The sequence below is a fragment of the Pipra filicauda genome, unplaced genomic scaffold, assembly GCF_003945595.2.
Source record: "Pipra filicauda isolate LSUMZ 115617 unplaced genomic scaffold, ASM394559v2 scaffold34_size3990699_pilon, whole genome shotgun sequence".
NCBI lineage: Eukaryota > Metazoa > Chordata > Aves > Passeriformes > Pipridae > Pipra > Pipra filicauda.
In genome coordinates, this window is record NW_024104476.1 from 651,034 (window position 1) to 665,780 (window position 14,747).

Here is a 14,747-nt window from a genome sequence, read left to right on the forward strand (position 1 = left end):
TCCAACAGATCTCAGGCAGAAGATTTATAATCTTTAAGAATGTCACCCTTAGGTTATAAAGTTAATTTATTTGCACTCCCTAATTACATACAAGATGTGCTCAGTTTACAAGTTAAAATCTGGGGTGTTTTTTTTGTTGTTGCTTTTTAATTTCATTTTTTTTTTTAGATGCTGGCTTTGCAAACTCTTCCTGGAACTAGAAAAGAAACAGTATTTTGTGCTTCTAGTGCTAATTCTAGCTGTATCAATTGCTCAGTGTATGAGAGAAAGGTTATATCATTGGCAAAATGGGAAGCAGGATAAACTCCTACTTACCTCTGTTCAGTTGCAGTGCATTTGTACGAGTCTGAGAAAAAAACTACACCATAAGACAGATCCTATGAAGGTCAAAACTACTATAATTTATGCCAGCTGCCCAGAGACACTTGCTGTTACCATGTTATACTAACAAACATTAAAGTCCTGAAATACAGAATAGCATAACTCTGTTATTAAGAGACCTTACTTTGCTGCAGCTGAGCATCTGGACCTGTGAGCTGATTTCATGTTTCCAGTTGGAGTCATTATCTCTTTGGCTGTGGGAGGACACATCCCATGCTTATGCTCGAATCCAGAATGTCAGACTCAGTGGTAATATATATAAACCCTGAGCATTATTGAACATCTCTGCACTTCATAAATATTCCAATAGACCTGAGCAAACTCCCAAAATCCTAGCCTAGTGTTCACTGTAATTTAATTTATGGCATGTGTTTCTCCCACTGTCTTCAGCAGCTTAGCTAAGGAATCTGGAGGAAGCACTGCTAGGATATATGAATTTTCAGAAATTCACTTCTAGGGATGGACATGCCAGATTAACATTAATAAATGGTATGGAGCATTGGTTGACTGGTGAATTGTGACAAAGCCAACTATTTTCCTCACCTTTCCTCAGTCTGCTAGGTGTGATGGGAAGAGGAAAAAAATAAATCTGATTGCTATTGAGGCTTGATTGACATCTGTGGACACACAAAATACCTATTTCTCTGTCAATGCTGATTTTGTCACCAGATGTGGGCCATGAATGAAAGGGTCACAGAGTCCCTTCCAGGTGCTGAAGAAGGTTCCTGCGTTGCTCCTCCATCCCAGGCATGGTGCTGTTATTTTAAGTGTATGTCTACTTAAGATAATGATTTGCAAAAATATATGGTTAGGCGTACTGGTTTTGGACAGGACAGACTTAATTTTCTTTATAACAGCTGGTACGGGGTGTGTTTTAGATGTGTGACCAAAACTGTGCTGATAACACAGGGCTGTTTTCACTGCTGCTGAGCAGTGCTCACATAGAGCCAAGACCTCTTCTACTCCTCGCCCCACCCCACCAGTGAGGAGGCTGGGGGGGAACAAGGGATTGGGAGGGGACACAGCTGGGACAGCTGACCCCAAATGACCCAAGGGTCCTCCCAGACCATATGGTGTCATGCTCAGCATACAAAGCTGTGATCAAATGTCCTTAATTTTGCCTGTGACTCATTTGCTTTGGCAGCGTCTGGAGCAGTAAACTGACTCTATGGACACTTGAAATGATTGATCTGAATTACAGAAAAGGTATGGCAGGGGGATAGAAGGAGTCAAGCACTGAAGCTCCCCTGATTTACAACTGTGAAGCCAGTGCCCTCTGCAGCAGAAAGGGGAAAGATAGAGATCTACAAGCACCTGTGTTATCACCCAGGAACTGGAGAGATATGGCTCCCATTTTATTCTAGCTGGCAGAGGCACAGAAAAGGTCTCCTCCCTCGCATCCTCCCTTGCTTTGCCTTTTGATACTACAATGACTGCAGTGACAGACCAGAGAATGCAAATGATGAAGTCTGGTGGTGTTATCCCCAAGGAAGAAGATTCTGCATGATGTAGGTGCCCTGTTTACAAAAAAGATTGCAGTGTATGACACTAAGAGAAATAATAACCTATATAAAGACAAAACCAAGCGTGTTGAGAATGTTGTCACAGCAATCACAATCTTCCTCAAACCCAGGGAATTAGTGTCTGACCTCCTGTGTCTTCTGTGACAGCAGAGTGGATCAATTTTACCTTAGGGCAAGATTTTGCAGCAAAGTTTGAGATTACTGCATCTTTATTTTTGTTTCCATTTTCCATCTAAATCATTTAAGGGGTTTTGAGACCCAAAGAAGGCTATTTCTGGAGCAAAGAATGTACTCCTTCATATGCAGGTAAATGGTTTTGTTACTAGAGGAAAAATCTCACAAAATGTGAAGCTTACAGTTCAGCTTTTTTGATTTTATTTTTACATGAATCAATAAATTCGTGAAATCTGTAAAACCTCAGAAATGCTGAGACTTTAATCATCATTAGAAGGTAGATTGCAACTGCCCGACTTCCAGCTCACGGAGGAACAGAGTGCTGCAGGAAGGGCTCAGAAGTGACCAGTCAGAGCTGGAGCAGGGAACTCATCTGCTCAGATAAAATCCTAATTGCACCATGACTGTAGGAGTGGGCTGTTCCATACAGGGTAAGTGGCTAAGGAGCACCATGAAAGTAAAAGCATTTGCAGTCTTTCTCTTTGTAAATCCCTGCAGAAGATTGATGGAATCTTGAATTATGAAATGGCAAGTGCTAGAAAGACCATTGTGTGCATGGTCGTGGGAAGGTGTGTGTGCATGTGCAGGGGGTCTGATGCAATCATAGAATATCCCGAGTTCAATAGGACACAGAATCATAGAATATCTTGAGTTAGAAGGGACCCTCAAAGATCATCAAGTCCAACTCCTGTTTCTGCAGAGGACAACTCCCAGAATCACACCATCTGTCTGAGAGCATCGCCCAAACACTCCTAGAACTCTGGCAGACAGCTGGTGTTGAGGGTCCTTGTGCTGGTTGCCTTTGGGAAGAGACCTTGTGACAGGCCTCCTGTGAGTCTGGAGCTCTTCCAAGAGGTCTGTCTGCCACATGCCACAAGCACCACCGCTGCTTTTCCACCCTGCCCCTGAGGTGTGTGGGGCATCATGGCTCAGGCTGCTTCGTTGTGCACAGGACCATGAGGTGAGAGGTCCTCTGGTGCTGCCCTCTAAATGAGTGAGATACTATGCTTATGGAAAGGACTGTGGAAAAGGAGCCTTTTGTCATTAACTTCAGTAATGGCAGCATATAGTGCAAAGAGCTTTATAAAATCTGCACAGTTAATTATCCTGTGAGACCGAAACCAGTCAGAGTCATTTTAGAGGTAGAGAGTAAAGTCAGGGGGAAATACATTTACTTGGTTTTAATGGAGTAGTTTTTCAGTCACTTTTATCTCATCAGGCTGTAAAAGAGAAAAACAATAGTATTAAGGAACTACATGGATCTGTTGTATTCAATTGACCCAAATTCTATATCTTCATAAAGCTGGAACAAATGGGAGCTCCAACAAGGAGCTGCCTTCCATGTCTGCAGTATTTCTCTTCTTTTTCCTTTCTCTTGTTATATATATATTTCTTTTGCCTGTGTCTGTAAGTGTGGCTCATTCAATAGCCAGTGAGGTAGTTATTATTAACATAGAAGAGAGCTGGAGTAGTTTACTGGAAAGCTTGTCTTACAGCAAATGCAAAGCAAAGGTTTAGGTGAATCAATTTGCTGTTATTATTGTGTCCTTACATGGTCTCCAGCTCTATTGAATTTACAGCCACATTTTGTATCACTTTGAACTATTAACTACTTGATTCTACTGGTTCTGCTGCAGATGATAAACCAGATGTTTTATCGCAGGTCGTGGTGTGGATTCTTACAGGTACTTATATGCCAGCTCCTATTCATTTCCCCAGGACCTCAGTTTATCTGCTCAGCTGTATCCAGAAAAAGTATATGCAGCACTTTGAACCCAAACTGTTGCCAATTTTGTGTTCATTTTAACCAGCCTCTTGCAGGAAGGATGTTTGCCCTTTAAAAGATTTACACTTTAAACTCCTGGGCTTACTAAAAAACAAACAAACAAATAAATAGTTTCTTCCCTCACTTTTTTTGTTTTTAAATTTTCTTTAAATAACAAATGCTAAAGTGATAACTACCTCCATGGAATCATCATTGTACTTTTTTCCACTGACTTCAGTGGAACATTAAACTAGCTGAGAATCCAAAAATATAAAACCATGACCTGAGGATAGATTAACAGCCAAAATTCCCAAAGATTGCATTTTAGACCCACACCTTGTGTCTTGCTTTTTAAAGGAATCTTGTTAATGGACATTATCAATAAGAAACTGAAGTTCTATTTAACTTAAAACATTGGTATTGGTCTTTTCAATGTCTGGCTTTCAATAAAGAATTTTCATTTGAAAAGTCACAAAAATACTAAACGTTAGATTTTCTATATATTCCATTTTTGAAACACTTGTTGCATAAAACATTCCTGTTGTATTCAAAATAGTCCTCTGTGAGCCTTCTAGCCAAGTTTTAGTAGATTTATTTTCAAATATTATATTATATTATATTATATGTGAATCACGGTCCCTTAGCTCAAGTTCTGAAAAAGAACTGTGAGAACTCATTGACTCATTGGGGAAAGGGGATTTTCTTTTTTTTTTTTTTTATCATGTGTCTTACAGTAAATGCATATAGATTTGGGGCTGATGTCAATACCTTTTCTTAATACCTTTTCTTGATTGCTTTGCCCAGAATGAACATTGCCATATTCTCTGCACATACAGAAAGTATAAAAAGTCAGTATGTCAAAAGGAGAAAAAACCTCGTGGGATCTAAGAGATTTGTAAGTGGACAATGTTCATGTGATTTATAACACTTCTGATTCAAGACAATGCTGGACTTCTGGTGCTTCTGTTTTCCAGGACAGATCTTCAAGGCTGGCCGTGCTTTCCACAGGAGTTTGGAGCAGATGGAGCAGATGAATTTGGGGGTTAGAACTGGATGATCTTGAAGTTCCCTTCCAACCCAATCCATTCTATGAATTTTAAAGGTCCCTCTATACATAAATCATTCTCATGGTTCTACAGTTTTGTATCAAAGGCGGTGAGAAAGTCTTTTTTCCCGGAGGAAGTGTATGTGCAACTTGCAATCCACTTGTGAGACTTAGAAAGTTGGAGGAAAGAAAAATGCTGTTTTAAAATCAACTTTTTCCCCATCTCTTGGGTACAAAAGCACTGACAGTTTTGATTTTGGGGCTTAAATTATATCGCAGTGGCTGTTGAAAACTGCAGACTGAAATGTCAGTGTTGCTGGAATATAATAGCAGTGCGCCAGTAAATATCTCCGGATTTAGCTCTCACGTATTCTTTTTTTATTTAGTATTCCATCAATAACTTTGTTGTACATGCTTTCACAAAGATAGTTCATTTCTTTCAAGGTGGTTTAACTGCCTAGCAACCTCACAAAAATAAATTTCAGTGTTCTGTAGTAACGGCTGAAAACAGTGGAGCTTACATTAATGCAACTGTGATGTTTTGAGAGGTAGTGACTGAAAGGCCCTGGCACTTTTTTTTTTTGTCAGAATTCATTCTAAGAGAAGATATTTTTTAAGGACTTAATGAAGCCTATTGATAAAGAATCAAGTAAAATATGGCTATTAAGTAAATCATCCTACTTAAATTGTGACTTTAAAAGATGTCAATGAGATATGGGCATCTGCACATTCTTTGTGCCTTTGAAAATGCTGTTTTCTTCCCAGGAGAAATAGTAAATTGAAGGTTTCTTGAAAAAAACAAAACCAACTATAAACTGCTAAGCATTTATCTCACTCAGCCCCCAGAGATGTAGATGGCTGTTCTAGTGTGAGTGACATATCCAGTCTTACAAAGATTTAAGTGTGAAACTGCAAACACTTATTACCAATTTCAGAGCTTACTTATCTGAGTAGTTCCACCCATAGAACTGTATTTACAATTTACAAACAGAAATGATGTGTCAAGTAGTTTCTAGAAGATCATGCTTGGGTGAAAATTTGATCTTGCAGAGGTGACTACAGACTGTATAGGAAGAAAACTCTTAAATGATAGAATCACTAAAATGTCTGATCATTTGTAAGTATGGAATGAGGTCAAATGAGCTTCAAATTCAACACACAATTATATTGTGAACCTTCTGATGTTGAAGGCTACCAGAGGGATATCACAGAATCATTTCTGATACAGTCCAGGTTGCCACTGGCTTTTTACCCACCTGGGCACATGCTGACTCATGTTCAGCTGCTGTCAATCAGCACCCCCAGATCCTTTTCTGCTGGACAGCTTTCCAGCCACTCCTTCCCTAGCCTGTACTGTTGCATGGGGCTGTTGTGACTCGAGTGCAAGACCCAGCACTTGACCTTGTTGAACTTCATACCATTGGCCTCCACCCACTGATCCATCCTGTCCAGATCCCTCTGCAGAACCTTCCTACCCTCCAGCACTGAACACTTCTGCCCATCCTGATGTCATCTGCGAACTTACTGAAGGTGCCCTTGATTCTCTCATCCAGATCATAAACTATGATATTAAATAGGATTGGAACCAATACTGAGCCCTGGGGTTCAGTAGTGACTGGTTGTCGACCGGGTTTCAGTCCATTCACCACCACTCTCTGGGTCTAGCTATTCAGCCAGTTTTTAACCCAGTGAAAAGTGCACCCTTTGGAGCCATGGGAAAGCCATTTCTCCAAAAGGATGTTGTGGGACACAGTGTAAAAAGCTTTACTGAAGTCTAAGTAGACAACATCCACAGCCTTTTCTTCATCCACTTAAGCAGGTTACCAAGTGGGACTTGCCTTTCCTAAACCCATGCTGGCTGAGTCTGATCCCTTGTCCATCCTGTATGTGCCTTGTGATCACACTCAGGAAGATCTGCTCCATAACCTTGCCAGACACCATGGTCAGGCTGATAGGTCTGTAGTTTCCCAGAACCTCCTTCCAGCCCTTCTTGTAGAGGGGTGTCACATTTGCAAACCTCCAGTCAACTGGGATTTCCCCAGTTAGCCAGGATTTGTGATCACTTGTGAGTGGCAAGTATTTCCTCTCTTACACCTGCAGAAACTAACCTCACAACTGTGACCTGAAAAAGTGACCAAGGAGTGACGAAGACCCATAATCTGAGCTACCCTTTCAGTTTAGGGAAGAGTTGGTTGACAGACAAGACTTTCAGACTGTGTTTCAGAGACTGAAGTATGCACACTTTTCTTACACTGATTGCATATTTTTATGGTGATAATTTAATAGTAGCATCCAGCTTCCACCAGCCAAGGCACACTGTGACACACAACCCTCTATGAATCAAGAATTGAGAACCTGGGGCCATGTCTATGCTAGCAAATTAAACAGAGCCAGGAACTGTCCTTTGGCACTGAAACTCAATTGCCTACCTTGTTAGAGTGTTGGAATTGTTCCTGGTATTCTTTTAGTCAACCAGCACTGTCCCAAATCATTTCTCATCACAGCTCAGTAATTTGGACAGGCAAGCAAGCATTACCAATAAGCAGCTTCCATACAGCTACACTTACCTGGAGGGTGAGAGAGTGAGGGGGTTTAGACATTGTAGAGTAGCCCTTTCAATGCCCAGGTGCCTCACTGAGAGAGTGTGGCTACTAAGCATGCATAAATTTTTAGTATAAATTTGGTTTATGCATTCTGATTTTTTTACTTTTACTCCAAGCAAAATATTATCTGAATGCTCCATTCCAAGCTTGCCTGCTGATGTCCAACAAGTATTTGAGGAAAAATAGATCTAAGACTGGAAGGAGTTAAGTGATGAGTCCTGATTTTAGAAGCAGGAGTTTCACCTGCACAAACAAAATGCAGACTCATGACTGGAGAGGGCATATTGCTGACTTAGTGACTGTTCTTTCATCAATGTAGCTTTATTTTCTCTATTTTTAAATCACTATTTTTTTTTCTCATTGTTTTAAAAAGAAGGTGCTGTTCATGCTAGAGCTTTGCCCTGGTATTAGCAGCTGGCCACCATCGGTTGCACCACTTCAAAGTGCCAGTAAAGCGTCAATGGCTTGAGCCACTGCAGCTGGGATGATGTGAGCTCTGCTACTTTCTGCAACGGGAGCAGCTGTAAACTTTGTACAAGCAGGAGTTGTGCCTGTCTGTTGTGCGGGGCAGCTGTGCCAGGGATTGTAATGTGGAAAACCGGCAGAATGATGGAACCTCATTCTGAGGTTCTTATCTAATTGTTATTCGTTCTGTCCTAGTGCACTGGCTCAGATCTCAATATTCATCTCTCACTCTCGATGTGAGCTCATGATATGAGTTCACCATGTAGATATGCAGCAGGTATGAAAGAACTAGGAAAATGAACTGTTAAGCTTATACTGATCCAGTGGAATCCTTTGGAAACCCTTACACTTCAGAGGGAATTTTTGGTAGGTGGTACTTAAAATTACATTTTCAGTGGAAATTATTCAGGATTTTTTCTTCGTTTTTTTCACAAATCCTGAAGCACTGTTTCTAAGCTGAAAAAATTTAGCCTCTCTCATCCTTCCATGTCTTCTCCAGTATTATGTTTCACCCTTTGCAGAGCTTATCTGTTGTCCCAGCACTTCTATCTCCTAGTGAGGTCTTTTCTTAGAGGTCTGATATCCATAAAAGTATTTGTAACCATTAATCTCAGAGTCTGGATTACTTGTATGAATGGAGTAATCAGAAACTGCAGATCTCCCTCTTGAATTATCTTAGCTGCTGACAAGTTTCACTGTTTCCTTGCTCCACCTGCTCTCTTTAAGTACAGTAAGTCCACGCTCACAGACCTCTTTGGAACATGTCCTGCTTAAATGCCACAGACAATAATAAATCAAAATAAAACCATTACATAAATAGGCTGGAATAAAGCTGGCTTTGCGTGCTGCCAGCCTACCTGAGGGAGATCTGGTTGTCCTTAATAATAACATTAACTTTAACTTATAATAATTTAACAAGCTTATATATTAAGAAGAGAGATATACAAGTATGCAAACATCAAAAGAGATCAGAAAAAGCTTGATGAAAACCTTTTCTGTCAGAATGCACTGTGACTTGAAATGCTTTGCAGATCAGGTTTCTTGGATTCCTTTTCAGGAATTCTCTTTTAGAAGAAAACCCAGAAGGAAATTGCTGACCTTTTGACTTTTGCAAAATCAAATATTTAAATTTTACTATCAATACATCATTTTGATGTGTGTTCTCAGCAGAGTGGGTGCTGTGATGCTAACTTTAATCATAACACTAACCTCTTGCCATTGCACCTCCTGACCATGGAATCTCTCTGAAGAACAGTCTGCAAAACAAATCTAGTGCTTCTTCACAGAGTGAAAAAGTGCTTCACAGAGGTGAAGGGTGAGTCACTGATCTCGCTGATGATCACCTAAAACCAGTGTACAGGATCTTTCCTTTTAATCATTGCAGAGATCAGGCAGCAGCTGGCTTAGTATCCAGCCAAAAAACCACAGAAAGTCAGCAAAGTTACTCCACAATCCTCCACATTTCCTGCACCTTGCCAAAGACACAACTCCATTATGTCTTTTACCTCCCACTTCTGCTGGATCAATGTGGATGTACCTTCATCTCTTCTGATGGACTCAGAGCCCTTGATGTTCATAGTGGAGCATTGAGAGGATCTTGGATAACAGCCTTGGAAAGGTTAGGTTGGAAGCCTGCTAGTTAGATGATTCATCTGACTTAACATTAGGTGTCTGCCACTTGACTAGGTTTTTATTATAGTCAGTGGTGACCTGATCAGTATAGTGCATGGAGATTAGTGTATGATTCATCTGGCCAAATGCAGCTCTCCTTTAGGGTGAGATGAATCATGCCACGAACTACATTAACTCTACTGACTAACTCCTGGCTGACTGCAAAGACATCCCAGAGTGACTTGCTTAGAGGTAAAAGTCTAACTCTATAAATACTCACATTTAGCTAAACAAATCCCACTTCACACCTCTTAAGGGCTCTCAACACTTTGGAAATATCTTTGACACCTGCATTTGGACACCTGAAAAAGAAAAGTTTGTGTTTGAGTAATCATACTTGAGAATGCTGCTAAAATTATGGTGTCCCTCCTGATGCTTAATCCAATTATATTACTGGGAGGACATAAATGGTGACTCTTCCTGGTACACTACACTCATGTGTGTTTTAATACTTTCCCAAAGTTGTGGGAGAAGGCTTTTTTCTCAAGGAAGCAACAAATATGTTGTGGAAAGGATTCAAATGATTCAGCTTGAAGACCTACAGTGAAGTAAATAGATGCAGGGGATTCACTTACCTCCCCTCTAGACTGTTCTAAGCACCTGGTAATGAAAACCTTACCTGGGTGTGAGGTGATATTGTTCATGGAGGAGAAAAAAGAAGTTCAGGCGACTTCAGTTTGTCTCCTGCTGCACTGTTCTGTGGGATTGACACCATGTTTCTGACAAACTCAGAGGGAGTCCTGGACTTGACTTCAGCAAAGCCCAGATTTCATACCAGAAGGGTAAAGTTGAAAAACTTACACAGCTTTGAGCTGTGATTACAAAATCCATATTAGCACTTGGAGTTTTCAATTAGGGTTTAACTTTTGGGATCAAATTAAACTACATATAATAGATATCCTACTAAAAGCAAATGAGGAATGATCTGTCCAGCTGCATAATAATAGTATTTTTCTTCCTACATATTCCCTTTTATAAACTGTGATAAGGAGAGTCAACACAGTTGCTCACAGAATTAATCATGACTTGGGCATCATATAATCAGAAGACTGTGGATGGAATAAAATTTTACTAAAGCTAAATATTCATAAAATTACCAGTAGAGGTTATCAGGATGTTATCAATAAAGGAATAACTAGAGTTCAAAACCAAAATAAAATAAAAAAAAATATATTTTGAATAAGAAATACTCTGGAAAATCATGGAGTCATAGAACAGTTAGGGTTGAAAGGGACCTTCAAAACCATCTAGTTCCATCCCTCTGCCATAGACAGGGACACCTTCCACTAGACCAGGTTACTCAGACTCCTATCCAGCCTGGCCTTGAAACCTCAAGGGATGGGAAATTTTTAATAATGACTAAAATTATTAATGATGCTTCAGATTAAGGAAAACCACTACCCTTGTTTATGTTCTGGATGTGGCCTCTAGGTGTTACTGAAAGCAGGACACTGAAAAATTTAGAGAAGGTGCCTATATCAGGGCTTGAAAGAGTACAGTTCAGGTGTTGGTTGTATTGTATGTGTCATATTTCTCCTTACAGATAAATTTAAAAGAAACATCTTCAATGCCCTCCTGGCACTGCAGATTTAATGCTAACACAGTACAATTTAATCATATGCTGTAGCAGGTGTTTAGCAGACTATTCAGAACATTAACAGAGAGTTAGACCAGAGCTGTTGTCTAGGGGAATGAACAATGTGATGTGAGAGGCTGTTCAGTAGTTCCCAGAAATGGTATGAATACCTTGATATACTCCACACATGCATATAGTGCTGCAAGAATATAATGAAGCATTCTGTGCTGGGAGGACACATCTGGGAATTCCTGAAGAAATCTGAATGTGTTTCTTTTGCCTTTCCAATGTCCTGTCCTCTCACAGTGACCTAGAAAAAGTCTTCTAGGACACATGAATCTCCATCTCCATTGCTGCCTCACCTTTTTTTTATTATTATTCTTTTTGGAAAGTAACCTATTATCTTGCACATAAAAATATTCCAGAAAGCTTTTATGAGAAATTAACCCTAATTATACATTTCATTGTCTTTCAGGGAATAACCCAGAGCCTTGAAAGCCATTTCATTATATAGCTGTAAATGAGCTCATCTAGGCTGTATAGAGGTGATACATATATTATATATATATATATGTTTGAATTGCTTCTGTTTATTAAATATTTGTACTGTAATGAAAAGAAAGAGTATAACTTTTTTTTTTATCCATAAGGTGAATTACCTAAGGAAAGGAGACTGCTACCAAGGTATGGGAAAATTATCTCTACAAATTTCCATCACAGAAATCAACATGAGCGAAGAGTAATCCAAAGGGGAAGTAATTCCATGTTTATGACTGAAAGAGGCTGAGCCTTTTTTAATCCGTTCTTTATATTAATTATTGTCTTTGGAAAGAAGGTTGCAGATTTTCTTTCCCGTATTTTATGGTGTATATTTCACTTAGATGGAGCCATCTGTGGAACTATTTACTGCACACAGAGACAGCCAAACCCTTTATTTCTGTTTAGACCTTCCCTATAGGGTTAATTTTCTGCTACAGACATCAGGATGACTCAATTAGATGATTACAATAAGGTGAATGAGCCTTATTCACAGTTCTTTGCTAGTGAATATCTAATTACTACAGCACAGGATGGGACATTTTCTCTGTAAAGCATCGAAAATGAAGTTGCTTCACTGAGAGGAGCAAAGAAAGGATGTTTTCCTGGTTCGCCTAAAGTCAGATTATTAGAGATGGAGAGATGGTTTCAAATCATTGGTCTAAATGTGTTAGAGTGATTTTGCATTTGGGCTTCATTTAATAAGCCTATTTCGTGGGGAACAAAATATTTTCTGAAGCATAAATAGTTCTGAGTTCCTCAGAAATGTCTCATATTAAACCACCTCTCAAGAAAAATCATGCAGGGAATGGAGATCAGTTTTAAAATGTGATCAGAACTGCTGTCTCTAGCAACACACACCCAACACAGAGGAACCTGAGAGGAGTCTTCTCAGACTGCTTGCTGTCCCTAAAAGACAAGGGACTCTGCGTAGCATTGGGATGCTCTCCTCAAGGACCATACACTAACTGAGATTTGTTGAGAAAGTTCTTAATCTTCTCAGTGTTTCTCCACCACCACCTTTCCCCTTCCTTTGGAGTATATTCCCAGAGATGCTGATCACCTTCCTTTCAGGAAAGAATTTCCCCATTCCTTTAGACACCATTCCTTTAAAACTAAGACTCCCTGATGATTTTGGTTCACCCGGGCCTTGCAAGAGAGGCTTTTTCACTTATCAAATAACAAAGCAGCACTTATTTCTGCTCATCCACAAGTTTTGAAGAACTACCTCCTCCCAGTAAAAAATACATGTTTTAAACTAAAGAGAATGGTGATTTCTCTCAGTTCTACCTAGGAATTGTTGCTGAGCATTGGCAGTGCCATGAGTGAGGAGCTTAAGCAGCTCCAGTCCAGCCTTTGTGTGACAGATAAGTACAGCTGCTCTGTGATTTCTAGTCTTAATAAGGATGTTTTTAACAGTCCCAGAATCAGGACAAGACAGATTGCTGCATCTGAAAATATGATGTACGATGTTGTATTAAAGCTGTTAGGCAGCTGAATCTTAAACTTGGTGTGATTTCTACAGACACGTGTGGCTGGTTACTGAAGGTAAATAAGTCATTAACATGCAAAAACATTTATTTAGAGAATATTCGCTTCTGAACACAATATGGAGCATGGACCCTTTGGATGAACTCCAAGTTCATCAGGAGTAGAGTTGAGTGAATGATTCAGTAGAGTCAGGAGTAGAGTTGAGTGAATGATTCACAGCAAATTATGTGACTGATGAATTTTTCTTTCTGCTTATAAAGTGTCTTCAGACACAGCAGTATTTCCTGAGACTGATTTATCTCCAAATAATTTGTGGAAAAGGGAAAAAAACACCACAGAACAAAAAACCTCTTAAATCTATAGCCTGATCCTAAGAAATTTCCTTGAGAATACACACTACTCCATTCTCATGACCTAGTGCAAAAGGAGATTTTTTTTTTTAAGAAGAAAAAAAAGAAGATGTTTCATTTAAACATGAAAGTGCTGGTAGGGAGAATTCATGGTGTTCATAAGGGTGTGTGGCAGACAAAATTCTGTAGAGTTTGTCTTTGTTTCTTTAGAGATGTTGGATTAAAATCTGAGTAGGAAAGTGGTGTGAGTATCACTGTTGAAAAATTGCATTTGTGGATTTCTTTTGGAGGTGTTTTTTCTCTGTCTGCAGAGATGGGACTGTTATCACTGAGACAGTTGTTTGAGACTGGTGAAACAGCTGGGTTTTGTGGAGTTCCATGTTGAGGAATGTCTAAGGTTTTGGATCGATTGATCATTGACAGTAGGGGACATGGTTTAGTGTGGACATGGTGGTGCTGGGTTAAGAGTTGTACTCAATGACATTAGAAGTCTTTTCCAACCTAAATAATTCTATGATTCTATCCATATAATGCCAGGTCAGGAAGACAAAATCAAGTTGTTTTGCAAAGGATACTCAGATAGAGTTGAGTTTGGCTACAACTCATCTGGAAAATCAGAGATTCAGATGAACATCTCAAGCTTCAGATCAAATTTCCTAATGGGGGGTTAGATCTGGGAGGTTTCTCACCAATCCTAACTGGCTGAGGTGAGGACAGAACCAGTTCCCACACACAGATAGCTTCTCTGTACTCAGGACTTTCATGTCAATGGATTGGTGGAAAAAGGCATAATAAATGTCTTTGATGATGGGAAGCAATGCAGTCAATGGGATATACCAGCAAGCCCCTTGAAGATCTGCTGTCTCTCTTATGCTCTCCTGATCTGCTTTTCTGTTTCTCCTCCCACACCTTGGCAGTTCAGAGTTCAAGCTGGCTGAAGGAAGGCTTAGCTCTGTGTGTGCAAGATTCCCATTTCAATGGGTATTCTGCACCCCCAGAAGGCCTTCAAGTACTGCACCCCAACAGTAATACAGCTGTAAAGTCTACTGAGCTGTCTCCACACTACTATCCGTGGATTTCTTCCAGAAGATTTGTAGCTCATTATTTAGTGGTTTATGGACCTGCTCAAAAATGGAAGGAATATTTTGGGTTATGCAAGTGATCTA